Source organism: Mustela nivalis (assembly GCF_964662115.1).
Source record: "Mustela nivalis genome assembly, chromosome: 5".
In the NCBI taxonomy this organism is placed as follows: Eukaryota; Metazoa; Chordata; class Mammalia; order Carnivora; family Mustelidae; genus Mustela; species Mustela nivalis.
This window is the reverse complement of record NC_139024.1, coordinates 106155094-106171288: the sequence shown is the minus strand read 5'-3', so window position 1 is coordinate 106171288 and position 16195 is coordinate 106155094. Positions and strand designations below refer to the sequence as shown.

The 16195-nt window shown below is 37.0% G+C and overlaps 1 protein-coding gene across 1 annotated transcript in view; it reads left to right on the top strand.

The window, feature by feature from the left end:
• EYS (eyes shut homolog) overlaps nt 1–16195 on the top strand; it is a gene marked incomplete at its 5' end in the record, with an annotated part of 1535590 nt that overhangs the window by 219086 nt on the left and 1300309 nt on the right.

Below are 16195 nucleotides of genomic sequence, written 5' to 3'. Positions count from 1 at the left end.
TAATTATATGAAAGTAAAGTAGGCCATAATCTACAGTGTACTGACAGAGAAAGAAGAGCTACAGAGACAAAAAGGATGGATAAACTTTTCCCTTGCAAGGCTTCACTGAAAAGATTCTATGTGAAATGATATTGGAAGGATGTATAGGAATTTTTACACAAGGAGATGTGGGTGAAAAATAGATGGTAGGGAGAGGAAGGGATGATGAAGTGGAATGGATGTTCCTTAGTGAAGGGAATATTCGTATATGCCCAAGGTAGAAAAATAATTTAACAAGTCTGGGAAACTATAATCAATGTGGTGAGGCAGAGATGTAGGGAATTCAAAGGTAGATAGAACAAAATTGGGAAATTATTTGTATGGCAAAGCAAGCAGTGTTAACTTTTACCAGTTAGTCATTGGAGAGCCAAACTACATTTTTGAAGAGGAGAATGGTTATCTTTCATTCATGAGAAATGAGAATAGATTAACAAGATTTAGTGCAGGTATACCTTTCAGGAAGCCAGCAAAATAGCAGAAGGAGCGTTGTTAAGGGTTAGGATTAAGGAAGCAGTAATACAGAAAGAGGCAATGCGTTGAAGGTGAGAAGTACCTTAAGTAATATCAGCCCAATATTGTAACCAATCTGGGTGGATGAGGGAGAGAAATTAATGATGTTAATCTTTCAAATATAATGTCTGGTAATTATGATGTATTTAACTGAGCTGTATTTAAATCAAGCTATTAGGAGGGAATAGGATTCCCATTTGGGCATTTTAAGTTTGAGATGCCTGTGAAACAGGTATTTTCCACAGGCAATTAAAATTTTAATACTTTTGGCTTAAACTCAGAAGTGTGAATTAGCATATACAACACATGAATTTGCTAGAAAGAAACAAGGCTTTCCTTGACAATATGTCTATTTAACTATAGGGACAGAAGAGAATGAATGAAGGAGACAGAGAAAGGGCAGTCACAGATGTAGAAAAGAGTCCAAGTTGGGGAGCATGCTGCACAAGGAGTTGAGGAGCAGTGTGAGAGAGTGGAGGCCAATTAATAGAACACGAAAGTATTGTACAACACATAATCCATCAATTGAAGGTAGTGTTCTCATTATAAAGAAACATATTTATTAGGTAACAAAGGATCAGTGATCAATGTAATGAAAAACAAGATTTAGATAGTTGGTGTGCTGGGCTGAATTACATACCCACAAAATGCATACGGTGAACTCCTAAGGCCCATTACCTCTGAACATGACTTTATTTTCAGATAGGGTCCTTACAGAGGCAGTGAAGTTAAAATGAGGTCATTGGGGTGGGCCCTAATCCAGTATTACTGATGTCCACATTAAGAAGAGAAACTCTAGACACAGAAGCATGAATAAAGAGAAGACATGTGACAGGACACAGGAAGAAGATAGCCTTCCAAAAGTCAAGGGAGGGAAATGCCTTTCCCTTACATAGGATAAGAAATCAATTTTCCCTGTGTTGCCTCTAGCCTCCAGAACTGTGACTCAATAATTTTCCATTTTTTAAAGGCACCCAGGTTATGGTACTTTAATATGGCAGCCTAGGAAATGAATGCACTTGTTCATAAATGATTCAGGTTAACACTAAATTAATATTGGGTCATTTGTACTTTAAAACAATCTAATTAACCTCTTTTATTTATGTAATTAGCAGGAAATGCTATATATTTATTTAAATATAAAAATATTTTGCTTTTCTGTTAACATGAATATTTCATTGAAATATAACAAGATACTATAATAATTTTGAGTAGTATAAGTAACAATCACTGAGCATAATATTTATATAGTCTATTGCTCAAAATAACATAATGGATTAAATATTAATATTTATTCAATTTACAAATGAGAAAATTGAGACATGGAGAATTTGAATAATCTGTCCATTCTTAAATTGTTAGAATTGTCAGACCAAGGCAGTTCAACTTATTTGAGAAGCAAGTTCTTATCCACTTCATTGTCAGTTATTCATACAAAATTAGGCATGTATTTTCAAATACCTAGATTTCTATTGTAATAATAGAGGAGTTAATTTCATATTTCACCTATGTAATTAGTGGTCAGTTCAGTCAGAAAAATCATCACCTATGTGCTTGGCTGTAAAAAGCAAATTATGCAGTCTGAAGATGACTATATGACACCATGACAACTGTGTCATATCTGTCTATTTCATGCCTGAAATACAGTCAGAATTATGTCTGGCTGTATTTCAAAAGTTTAATTATTCCATATCTGATTAAAGAGACTAACAAAAATGGGATTCAAAAAAATAAGTGAAGGAAAAAATTGGAAGTAAAAAATTGTGATGTTATAAAAATAGTGTATTGCATTTTTTTTTGTTTTTTTTTTTGCACTGCATAGTTATATGCACTGATGATAACATATTATAAAATACTTAATTTTCAGGTAATGATAAATATATAAGCAGTTAAAACTTCATGGTACATCAAATCATAATGTTAGAATAGTCTAAGAAACCAAGCAATACTATTCTGGCTTTATGAGAATTTAATTATTAGATCTCTTTTGCAACTTGTATCTGTTGACAGTACAAACCTTTGCAACTTTGTTCTACACTACAAAATTTACATTAATTTAAGACAGACTGGATTGAATATAATTGCATTAAAATTTTCTAGCATTCATATAGTATATTTTTAAAAATTATTTTTATTAACATATAATGTATTATTTGCCCCAGAGGTACAGGTCTATAAATCATCAGGCTTAACACATTCCACAGCACTCACCATAGCTTACCCTCCCCAATGTCCATAACCCAACCACCCTATCCCTACCCTCCCACTCCCCAGCAACCTTCAGTTTGTTTTGTGAGATTAAGAGTCTCTTATGGTTTGTTTCCCTCCTGATTTCATTTTTTCCTTCCATACTCCCCACAACCCCACACCTTGCCTCTCAAATTCCCAATATCAGAGAGAGCATATGATAATTGTCTTTCTCTATTTGAATTATTTTGCTTAGCATAATACCACATCCACATTGTTGCAAATGGCAAGATTTTATTTCTTTTGATGGCTGCATAGTATTTCATCGTGTGTGTGTGTGTGTGTGTGTGTGTGTGTGTGTGTGTATGGTGTATATATATATACCACTTCTTCTTTATCCATTCTTCTTTTGATGGACATCTAGGTTCTCTCCATAATTTGGCTATTGTGGACACTGCTACTATAAACATTCGGGTGCATGTGCCCCTTCAGAACACTACAATTTTACCCTTAGGGTAAATACATGGTAGTGTGATTGCTGGGTCATAGGGTAACTCTATTTTCAACTTTTTGAGGAACCTCCATGCTGTTTTCCAGAGTGGCTGCACCATTTTGCATTCCCACCAGTGGTGTAGGAGGGTTCCCCTTTCTCTGCATCCTCGCAAACACCTGTCATTTCCTGACTTGTTAATTTAGCCGTTCTGACTGGTGTGAAGTGGTTTTGATTTGTATTTCCCTGATGCCAAATGATGTGGAGCACTTTTTCATGTGTCTGTTGACCATCTAAATGTCTTCATCGCAGAAATGTCTGTTCATGTCTTCCGCCCATTTCTATATTATATTATTTGTTCTTTGGATATTGAGGTTGATAAGTTCTTTATACATTTTGGATACTACCCCTTAATCTGATATCTCATATGTGAATATCTTCTCCCATTCTGTCAGTTGCCTTTTGGTTTTGTTGACTGTTTCCTTTGCTGTGCAAAAGCTTTTGATCTTGAAGTCCCAATAGTTCATTTTTACCCTTGCTTCCCTTGGCTTTGGCGATGTTTCTAGAAAGAAGTTGCTGTGGTTGAGGTGAAAGAGGTGGCTTCCCGTGTTCTCCTCAAAGATTTTGATGGATTCCCATTGAGGTCTTTCATCAACGTGGAGTCTATTGTTGTGTGTGGTATAAGGAAATGGTCCAGTTTCTTTTTCTGCATGTGGCTGTTCAATTTTCCCAGCACCATTTGTTAAAAAGGCTGGCTTTTTTTTTCCACTGGACATTCATTCCTGCTTTGTCAAAGATTAGTTGACCATAGAGTTGAGGGTCTATTTTGGGGCTCTCTATTCTGTTCCACTGATCTATCTCTCTGTTTTCATGCCAGTACCATATTGTCTTGATGATGACAGCTTTGTAATAGAGCTTGAAGTCTGGAATTGTGATGCCACCAACTTTGGCTTTCTTTTTCAACATTCCTCTGGCTATTCAAGGTCTTTTCTGGTTCCATATAAATTTTAGGATTATTTGCTCCATTTTGTTAAAAAATTGATGGTATTTTGATAGGGATTGCATTAAACGTGTTGATTGCTTTAGGTAGCATAGACATTTTCACAATAGTTCTTCCAATCCATGAGTATGGAACATTTTTCCATTTCTTTCTGTCTTCCTCCATTTCTTTCCTGAGTATTTTGTAGTTTTCTGAATACAGATTCTTTACCTCTTTGGTAAAGATCTAGGTATCTTACAGTTCTGGGTGCAATTCTAAATGGGATTGACTCCTTAATTTATCTTTCTTCTGTCTTCTTGTTGGTGTATAGAAATGCAACTGTTTTCTGAACATTGATTTCATATACTAACACTTTACTGAATTCCTGTATGTGTTCTAGCAGTTTTGAAGTAGAGTCTTTTGGATTTCCATATAAAGTATCATATCATCTCCAAAGAGTGAGAGTGTGACTTCATCTTTTCCAGTTCTTATGCCTTTTATTTCTTTTTGTTGTCTGATTGTTGAGGCTAAAACTTCTAGTACTGTGTTGAATAGCAGTGGTGATGGTGGACATCCCTGCTGTGTTCCTGACCTTAGGGGGAAGCTCTTAGTTTTTCCCCATTGGGAATGATATTTGATGTGGATTTTCATAAATGGCTTTGATGGTATTGAGTTGTGTACTCTCTATCCCTACACGTTGAAGAATTTTGATCAAGAAAGGATGCTGTTCTTTGTCAAATGCTTTTCAGCATCTATTGAGTGTATCATATGGTTCTTCTTTCTTTATTAATGTATTGTGTCATATTGATTGGTTTGAAGATGTTGAACCATCCTTGCAGCCCAGGAATAAATCCCACTTGGTCATGGTCAATAATCCTTTTAATGTCCTTTTGGATCCTATTGGTGAGAATTTATGCATCCATGTTCACCAAGGATATTGGTCTGTAATTCTTATTGATGGGGTCTTTGTCTGGTTTTGGGATCAAGGTAATCCTGGCCTCATAAAATGACTTTGGAAGTTTTCCTTCTATTTCTATTTTTTGGGACAGTATCAGGAGAATACCTATTAATTCTTTTCTAAATGTTTGGTAGAATTTCCTCTGGGAAGCCATCTCGCTCCAGGCTCTTGATTATTGGAGGATTTTTGATGATTGCTTCAATCTCCCTATAGGTTATGTGTCTGTTCAGGTTTTCTGTTTCTTCCTGGTTCAGTTTTGAAAGTTTGTATGTCTCTAGGAATGCATCCATTTCTTCCAAATTGACAAATTTGCTGGCATACAGTCGCTCATAAGATGTTGTTATGATTGTTAGTATTTCTTTGTTGTTGGTTGTGATCTCTCCTCTTTCATTCATTATTTCATTAATTTGGGTCCTTTCTCTTTCTTATCGGTAAGTCTGCCCATGGGTTGATTAATCTTATTAATTGTTTCAAAGTACCAGCTCCTAGTTTCATTGATTTGTTCTATTGTTCTTTTGGTTTCTCTTTCATTGCTTTCTGCTGTGATCTTGATTATTTCTGTTCTCCTGCTGAGTTTAGGCTTTCTTTGTTGTTCTTTCTCCAGTTCCTTTAGGTGTAGGGATAGGTTGTGTGTTTGCAACCTTTCTCGTTTCTTGAGAAAGTCTTGTATAACTATATACTTTCCTATCAGGCCCGCCTTTGCTGTGTCCCAAAGATTTTGAACTGTTGTGTTTTCATTTTTATTTGCTTCCATGAATCTTTTTTTCAATTCTTCTTCAATTTCCTGGTTGACACATTCATTCTTTAATAGGATGCTTTTTAGCTTCCATGTATTTGAGTTCTTTCCAACTTTTCTCTTATGAGTTCTAGCTTCAGAGCATTGTGGTCTGAAATTATGCAGGGAATGATCCCAATCTTTTGGAACTGGTTGAGACCTGATTTGTGACACAGGATGCGATCTATTCTAGAGAAAGTTCCATGTGCACTAGAGAAGAATGTGTATTCTGTTGCTTTGGGATGGCATGTTCTGAATATATCTGTGATGTCCATCTGGTCCAGTGTGTCCTTTCATTTCATTTCATTTCATGAAAGCCTTCAATTCCTTGTTAATATTTTGCTTAAATGATCTGTCCATTTCAATGATGGGGGTGTTAAAATCCCCTACTATTATTGTCTTATTGTTAATGTGTTTCTTTGATTTTGTTATTTATTGGTTTGTATAATTGGCTGCTCCTGAGTTAGGGGCATAGGTATTTAAAATTGTTAGATCTTTGTTGAACAGACCCTTTAAGTATGATATAGTGTCCTTCCTCATCTCTTATTATATTCTTTGCCTTAAAATCTATTTTATCTGATATAAGGATTGCCACCCTAGCTTTCTTTTGATGTCCATTAGCATGATAAATTGTTTTCCACCCCCTCACTTTAAATATGGAGGTGTCTTTGGGTGTAAAATGAGTTTCTTGCAGACAGCATATTGATAGGTCTTTTTTTTTTTTAATCCATTTTGATACCCTATGTCTTTTGAGTGGGGCATTTAGCCAGTTTACATTCAGGGTAACTTTGAAGAATATAAATTTAGTGCCATTGTATGGCCTGTAAGTTGAGTGTGTATATTTTCTCCGTTCCTTTCTGGTCTACTTCTTTTAGGTACTCTCTTTGCTTAGATTACCCCTTTCAATATTTCCTGTAGGGCTGGTTTGGTTTTTGCAAATTCCTTTAGTTTTTGTTTGTCCTGTAAGCTTTTTATCTCTCCTATTTTTAATGGCAGCCTACCTGGATATAGTATTCTTGGATGCATATTTTTCTCATTTAGTGCTCTGAATATATCATGCCAGTCCTTTCTGGCCTGCCTGGTCTCCGTGGATAAGTCTGCTGTCAATCTAATATTTCTATCAAGGTATGTTGCAGAGCTCTTGTCCTGAGCTGCTTTCAGGATTTTCTGTTTCACTAAGACTTGTCTTACTATGAGATGAGGAGGTGTGTACCTCCTGGGATTTTGATGCTTGTTTCCTTTACCATATTAGAGAATATCTCTGTTATAATTTGCTCCACTATACCTTCTGCCCCTATCTCTCATTCTTCTTGTTCTGGGATCTCAATTATTCTAATATTGTTTCATCTTATGCTTTCACTTATCTCTTGAGTTTTCACCTTGTTATCCAGTAGTTGTTTGTCTCTCTTTTGCTCAGCTTTTTTTTTACGGTTTTATTTATTTATTTGAGAGAGAGAGAGAGAGATAACAAGTAGGCAAAAAGGCAGGCAGAGAAAGAGGGGGGAGGCAGGCTCCCCACTGAGCAGAGAGCCGGATGTGGGTCTCGATCTCAGGATCCTGGGATCATGACTTGAGTCAAAGGCAGAGGCTTCAACCCACTGACCCACCCAGGTGCCCTCAGCTTCTTTATTCTCCATCATTTGGTCTTTCATATCACTAATTCTCTCTTCTGCCTCATTTATCAAAGCAGTAAGAGCCTCCATTATTTTTTTATTTTAAGATTATTTATTTATTTGACAGAGAGAGAGATATCACAAGTAGGCAGAGAGTCAGGCAGAAGGAAAGGGGGAAGCAGGTTCCCTGCTGAGCAGAGAACCTGATGTAGGACTCAATTCCAGGACCCTGAGATCATAACCTGAGCCAAAGGCAGAGGCTTAACCCACTGAGCCACCCAGGCTACCCAAGAGTCTCCGTTTTTTTATTGCACCTCATTAGTAGCTTTTTTTTATTATTATTTCAAGTTGATTAGATTTTAGTTCTTTTATTTCTCTGATAAAAGGATTCTCTGATATCTTCAATGCCTTCTTTGAGTCCAGATAGCACCTTGATTATTGTCATTCTGAACTCTAGTTCTGACATATTACCAATATCTGTACTGATTAGGTCCCTAGATGTTGGTACTGCTTCTTCTTTTTTGTTAATGGTAAGTCTTTCTGCCTTGTCATTTTTTTTCTATATTAGAATATATGAATGGAGAGTAAAATACTAAAAGGGTGGCAAAGACCAGAGAAAAATGTACACTAACTGAATCAGAAGAGATCTGATACCTGAGGGAAAAGACGGGGAATCAAATTTTTTAAAAAGTGTGTATTTGTGTGAGTGTGTGTGTGTATGTGTATATATATATATATATATATATATATATATATATATATTAGACTGGTGAATAGAACAGATCCATCCACTTGATTTGGGGTATATCCTAGTCTCTTAGAAGAAACTATCTCCCAAAATTTTAAAGAAAGAAAAACCTGTATCTATCTATCTATAATAAGAATAAACAGAATGAAGGGTTGGGATATGACTGTAAAGATGAAAATTTAAAACTCTAAAAAAGGATTTGATAAGTTGGTTGGAAAAAGAAGAAAAGAAAAGAAAATAGGAGAGAACGTGATCAGACTGGAGCTAGATTTAAGGTATATTTTGTTCTCTTTGAAGAAATTATATCCTAAAATTTTAAAGAAGAAAAATCTATAGGTATACAAAAAATAAGGATAAATACAAAGAAAGGATAAAATATAACTATAACAATGAAAATTTAATAAGATTTTTTTAAATAACTGATAAGATAAAATAGTTAAAAAATGTTTAAAGAGAAAAAATGAAAAGTTTAAAAAATGGAATAAGAAATAACAAAATTTAAAAAAATTAACTTTGCAAGACTATCAGATCATGGGAAAAAGCCATAAATTGTATGCGTTGCTTTCCCTTAGCTCTGGAGTTACACAGTGCTTATTGATTGGTAAACTTGGTCTTGTCTGGATGTTCTTGCTGATCTTTTGGGGTGTGGCCTGTTGCAGTGATTCTCAAATGTCTTTGCCTAAGGTGGAATTGCACCATCCTTACCAGGGGCCAGACTAAGTAATCTGCTCATGTTAGCTCTTGGTAGCTTGTGTTCCCTGAACCCTTTATGTAGAGCTCTGGAGGACGAGAATGAAAATGGTAGCTTCCCAATCTCCAGCCTGGAGGAGCTGAGAACTTGGGGCCCCACTCCTCAGTGGGCCCTCAGAGAAAAGCAGTCAATCCCTCCTGTCTCCCTGGTCCCTGGCCATGATCTGTGCTTACGTGGCCTGTGACTGAGCATTTCTATCTCTGGCACAGGGCCCCATTTGAGTCTCCAAACCCAGCAGATTCCTACCATGATACTCCCTTGCTGCTCCTTCTGGAGGAAGTAGGAGAGTGTCTCTCCAGATCTGCCACTTGTAGTGTCCCTGCTCAAAGAGCAATGACCCAACTGTGCCTGGCATCATGGTTTAAGGTAACCCTGAGCAGAGAACTCACTCCTCGGCCTTGTCTCTCTAGCCAGTTTCCCTGCTCTGACAACTGGCAGCTCTACCACACTGATACACTCCGTCTTTCTGTGTGTCTGGGTCCTGAGAGCACACTGTTTCTATGAGGGGTCCACCCCCACTTAGCCTCTGAAGTGATATCCATCAGTGGAACAGACTTCTAAAAGTTCTGATTCTTTTCTTGCAGCTCCATCACTTGCCAAGCGTGAGCCCCTCCCCCTGCAGTCTTTCTTCCTATTACTTCGGATTCACCTCTCTGCATGTCCTACCTTCCTGAAAATGGTCGATTTTCTATTCCTAGAATTGATGCTCTTTTTCTCTTCCATCCCTTGTTGAGTTTATAGATGTTCAGAATTGTTTGATAACTATAAAGGTGAACTCCTGTGACCTAGTGCTATTTCAGTTTCCTACTCCTCTGCCATCTTGCTTCCCCTCCCATATAATACATTTAAGAGCAAAATATCATATTTTTTCCCTCTAGTAATTATAAATTTGTGTTCTATTATGTATACTTTTACATAGATTAGATCAAATAATGCACAACACATATATAGGTACTAGTAATCATAATACAGTCTTCTGTATTAAAAATGTACATTAACCTAACCAAAAAGACAAAACCACATAAATAAAGTAAAAAACGTTCAAACATGAAAATGAACCTTGGTCTTTTACATAAATACTATACTTACTAAATGCAGTTTAAATGACCTTATGTTTTTTTTATTTTTTTAAGATTTTTTATTTCTTCATGTAACAGAGAGAGATCGCAAGTAGGCAGAGAGGCAGGCAGAGAGAGAGGGGGGGGTAGCAGGCTCCCTGCTGAGCAGAGAGCCCAATGTGGGACTCAATCCCAGGACCCCGAGATCATGACCTGAGCCGAAAGCAGAGGATTAACCCACTGAGCCACCCAGGCGCCCCTAAATGCCCTTATTTTTTAATCAAACAAAATATATGTGTGGGTTGTATAACACTTTTTGCTATTAAGTACTTTTATTTGATTCATAATGCAAATCAAGAATTAAAAGAAAATACAGAATTTCTGCTAATCCAGAATAGGACAAATGAAAACTATTTAAATACTTTTCCCAGTTTTTTTGAGAAATAATTGTCATTCAACACTGTGTAAGTTTAAACTATATTTCATGGTGGTTAGATTTACATATGTTATAAAATTATTACCACAGTTTCAGCTAACATGCATCTTCACATATAGATACAATCAAAAGAAGAGAGAAAAGAAAGAATAAAGAAAAATAAATTCTTCTTGTGATGAGAACTCTTATGATTTATTCTCTTAACAATTCTTGTTGTATATTACATCCCTAGTATTTACTTGTGTAGTAACTGGTGATTTGTCACTTTTTTTTTTTATTTTTTAAAATTTATTTTCAGCATAACAGTATTCAATATTTTTGCACCACACACAGTGCTCCATGCAATCCATGCCCTCTCTAATACCCACCACCTGGTTCCCCCAACCTCCCACCCCCTGCCCCTTCAAAACCCTCAGATTGTTTTTCAGAGTCTCATGGTTCACCTCCCCTTCCAATTTCCCTCAACTCCCTTCTCCTCTCCATCTCCTCTTGTCCTCCATGCTATTTTTATGCTCCACAAATAAGTGAAACCATATGATAATTGACTCTCTCTGCTTGACTTATTTCACTCAGCATAATCTCTTCCAGTCCCATCCATGTTGCTACAAAAGTTGGGTATTCATCCTTTCTGATGGAGGCATAATACTCCATAGTATATATGGACCACAACTTCCTTATCCATTTGTCCGTTGAAGGGCATCTTGGTTCTTTCCACAGTTTGGCGACTGTGGCCATTGCTGCTATAAACATTGGGGTACAGATGGCCCTTCATTTCACTACATCTGTATCTTTGGGGTAAATACCCAGGAGTGCAATGGCAGGGTCATAGGGAAGCTCTATTTTTAATTTCTTGAGGAATCTCCACACTGTTCTCCAAAGAGGCTGCACCAACTTGCATTCCCACCAACAGTGTAAGAGGGTTCCCCTTTCTCCACATCCCCTCCAACACATGTTGTTTCCTGTCTTGCTAATTTTGGCCATTCTAAGTGGTGTAAAGTGATATCTCAATGTGATTTTAATTGGAAACTCCCTGATGGCTAGTGATGATGAACATTTTTTCATGTGTCTGATAGACATTTGTATGTCTTCATTGGAGAAGTGTCTGTTTATATCTTCTGCCCATTTTTTGATATGATTATCTGTTTTATGTGTGTTAAGTTTGAGGAGTTCTTTATAGATCCTGGATATCAACCTTTTTTCTGTACTGTCATTTGCAAATATCTTCTCCAATTCCGTGGGTTGCCTGTTTTCTTGACTATTTCCTTTGCTGTGCAGAAGCTTTTGATTTTGATAAAGTCCCAAAAGTTTATTTTCACTTTTGTTTCCTTTGCCTTTGGAGACATATCTTGAAATAAGTTGTTGTGGCTGATAATGAAGAGATTACTGCCTATGTTCTCCTCTAGGATTCTGATGGATTCCTGTCTCACATTAAGGTTTTTTATCCATTTTGAATTTATCTTTGTGTATGGTGTAAGAGAATGGTCAAGTTTCATTCTTCTACATATAGCTGTCCAGTTTTCCCCGCACCACCTATTGAAGAGACTGTCTTTTTTCCACTGTATATTTTTACCTGTTTTGTCAAATATTATTTGCACATAGAGTTGAAGATCCATATCTGGGCTCTCTACTCTGTTCCACTGGTCTGTGTCTGTTTTTATGCCAGTACCATACTGTCTTGGTGATCACAGCTTTGTAGTAAAGCTTGAAATCAGGAAACATGATGCCCCCCATTTTATTTTTGTTTTTCAACATTTCCTTAGTGATCTGGGGTATCTTCTGATTCCATACAAATTTTAGGATTATTTGCTCCAGCTCTTTGAAGAATACTGGTGGAATTTTGATTGGAATGGCATTAAAAGTATAGATTGCTCTAGGCAGTATAGACATTTTAACAATGCTTATTCTTCCGATCCAAGAGCATGGAATGGTCTTCCATCTTTTGGTGTCTTCTTCAATTTCTTCATAAGTGCTCTGTAGTTCCTCGAGTACAGATCCTTTACCTCTTTGGTTAGGTTTATTCCCAGGTATCTTATGGTTCTTGGTGCTATAATAAATGGAATCGATTCTCTAATTTCCCTTTCTGTATTTTCATTGTTAGTGTATAAGAAAGCCACTGATTTCTGTACATCGACTTTGTATCCTGCCACGTTACTGAATTGCTGTATGAGTTCTAGTAGTTTGGGGGTGGAGTCTTTTGGGTTTTCCATGTAAGGAATCATGTCATCTGTGAAGAGAAAGAGTTTGACTTCTTCATTGCCAATTTGGAGATCTTTTATTTCTCTTTGTTGTCTGATTGCTGTTGCTAGGACTTCTAATACTATGTTGAACAAGAGTGGTGAGAGTGGGCATCATTGTCATGTTCCTGATCTCAACAGGAAGGCTGCAAGTTTTTTCCCATTGAGGATGATATTTTCTGTGGGCCTTTCATAGATAGATTTTATGAAGTTCAGGAATGTTCCCTCTATCCTATACTTTGAAGCGTTTTAATCAGGAAGAGATCTGGATTTTGTCAAGTGCTTTTTCTGCATCAATTGAGAGGACCATGTGGTTCTTATATCTTTTAATATTAATTTGTTCTATCACATTGATTGATTTGCAAATGTTGAACCATCCGTGTAGCCCAGGGATGAATCCCACCTGGTCATGGTGGATAATCTTTTTAATGTGCTGTTGGATCCTGTTGGCTAGGATCTTGTTGAGAATCTTAGCATCCATATTCATTAGTGATATTGGTCTGAAATTCTCCTTTTGGATAGGGTCTTTGCCTGGTTTGGGGATCAGGGTAATGCTGGCTTCATAGAAAGGGTCTGGAAGTTTTCCTTCTGCTTCAATTTATTAAAACAGCTTCAGGAGAATAGGTGTTATTTCTTCTTTGGAAAGTTTGGTAGAATTCTCCAGGGAATCTGTCAGGTCCTGGGCTCTTGTTTTTTGGGAGGTTTTTGATCAGTGCTTCAATCTCGTTACTAGATATCGGTCTATTCTGGTTGTCAATTTCTTCCTGGTTCAATTTTGGGAGTTTATAGTTTTCCAGGAATGCATCCATTTCATCTAGGTTGCTTAGCTTATTGGCATATAACTGTTGATAATAACTTCTGATGATTATTTCTACTTCCTTGGTGTTACTTGTGATCTCTCCCTTTTCATTCATAATTTTATGAATTTGGGCTTTCTTTCATTTCTTTTGGATTAGTGTGGCCAGTGGTTTATTGATCTTATTGATTCTTTCAAAAAACCAGTTTCTAGTTTCACTGATACGTTCTACTGTATCTCTCATTTCTACCTCATTGATCTCAGTTCTAATCTTGATTATTATCCCTTCTTATGTGAGGAGTTGGTTTGATTTGTTGTTGATTCTCCAGTTCTTTAAGGTGTAGAGACAGCTGGTGTATTCTGGGTTTTTCAATTTTTTTTTTTTTTTTTTTTTTTTTGAGGGAGGCTTGGATGGCTATGTATTTCCCCCTTTGGACCAACTTTACTGTATCCCATAGGTTTTGGACCGAAGTGTCTTCATTCTCATTGGTTTCCATGAATTGTTTCAGTTCTTCTTTGATCTCCTGGTTGATGCAATTGCACTATTGGGTATTTACCCTAAAGATATAAACGTAGTGATCCAAAGGGGCACATGCACCCGAATGTTTATAGCAGCAATGTCCACAATAGCCAAACTATGGAAAGAACCTAGATGTCCATCAACAGATGCAAGCATTCTTAATCAAGGTGGTCTTTAGCTTCCAGGTGTTTGAGTTTCTTCTGAACTTTTCCTTGTGATTGTGCTCCAGTTTCAAAGCATTGTGATCTGAGAATATGCAGGGGATAATCTCAGTCTTTTGGTATTGGTTGAGTCCTGATTTGTGACCCAGTATGTGGTCTATTCTTGAGAAGGTTCCATGTGCACTTGAGAATGAGTATTCTGTTATTTTAGGGTGGAATGTTCTGTATATATCTATGAGGCCCATCTGGTCCAATGTGCCATTCAATGCTCTTGTTTTTTATTGATTTTCTGCTTCGATGATCTGTCTATTTCTGAGAGAGGTGTGTTAAGATCTCCTACTATTAATGTATTCATATTAATATGACTCTTTATCTTGATTAACAGTTTTCTTATGTAATTGGCTGCTCCCATATTGGGAGCATAGATATTTACAATTGTTAGATCATCTTGGTGGATAGTCCCTTTAAGAATGATGTAGTGTCCTTCTGTATCTCTGATTACAGTCTTTAGTTTAAAATCTAATTTATCTGATATGAGAATTACTACACTGGCCTTCTTTTGAGGCCCATTGGTATTAAAGATGCTTCTCCATCCCTTCACTTTCAGTATGGGTATATCTTTAGGTTCAGAATGGGTCTCTTGTAGACAACATATGGATGGGTCCTGTCGTTTTATCCAATCTGCAACCCTGTGCCATTTTATGGGCTCATTTAGGCCATTCACATTGAGAGTGATTATTGATAGATACGTTTTTATTGACATAGTGTTACCTTTGTAGTCTTTCTTTCTGTAGATTGTCTATATATTTCTGTTCAATGCTATTCTTAGGATTTTCCCTCTTTTATAGAACCCCCCTTAATATTTCCTACAGTGTCAGCTTGGTGGTTGCATAGTCTTTTAAGCCTTGCCGGTCTTGGAAACGCTTTATCTCTCCATCCATTTTGAATGTCAGTCTTGCTAGATAAAGTATTCTTGGCTGCATGTTCTTCTCATTTAGTGCCCTGAATATATCTTGCTAGCCCTTTCTGGCTTGCCAGGTCTCTGTGGACAGGTCTGACGTTATTCTGATGGGCTTTCCTCTGTAAGTAAGGAGCCTCTTTGTCCTAGCAGCTTTCAAGAGATCATACCTACAATTATGATTCTTCAATTTGACTGTCAGGTGCCTTGATGTTTTTTTGGAATCTATAATATTGGGTGGAGACATGAACGTTTGGCCTCTAGTACATGAATGCTTGATCCATTCATGAGATTGGGAAAATTTTCATGAAGAACTTGTTCCACTATATCTTCTAGACTTCTTTCTTTCTCCTCCCCTTCAGGGATTCCAATAATTCTGACATTTGAACGTTTCATGGTATCATTTATTTCCCTGATTCTGTTTTCGTGGTTGTTCCAGGCTTCCTCCTGATCCTTTCTCTCTGTTTATCCTCCAGATCACTAATTCTATCTTCTGTCTCAGTTACCCTAGCTTTGAGAGAGTTTAGATTAGATTGGAACTTATTGAGAACATTGTGAACCTCCTCCCCAGTAGCTTTAAGCTCCGCCCTAACATTGTGAACATCCTGTCTGGTCGCTTTCAGTTCGGCCCTAATCAATTCTGTTTGGTCATCCATGGCTTTCTCCAACCTAGCTATTGCCTGAATAATTGTTAGCCTGAATTCTCTTTCCGACATATTATCTATGTTGATAGCCATTAGCTCTGTTGCAGAAGGTCCATTCTCTGTATTTTTCTTCTGTTGGGCATTCCTCCTCCTAGTCATTTTGGTGGGAGATGACTGAACAGATGTAGCTGGATGTATTGACCATGGTGCAGTCAAGGTGCACCCTGAAACACTTCTGATCAATCAGGATTCCCCACCCAAACAAGATAAAAAAGTAAAGAAAAAGGAAAAAAAAGAAAGAGAGAGACAGGAAAGAAAGGGAAGATAAAAGAGAAGGT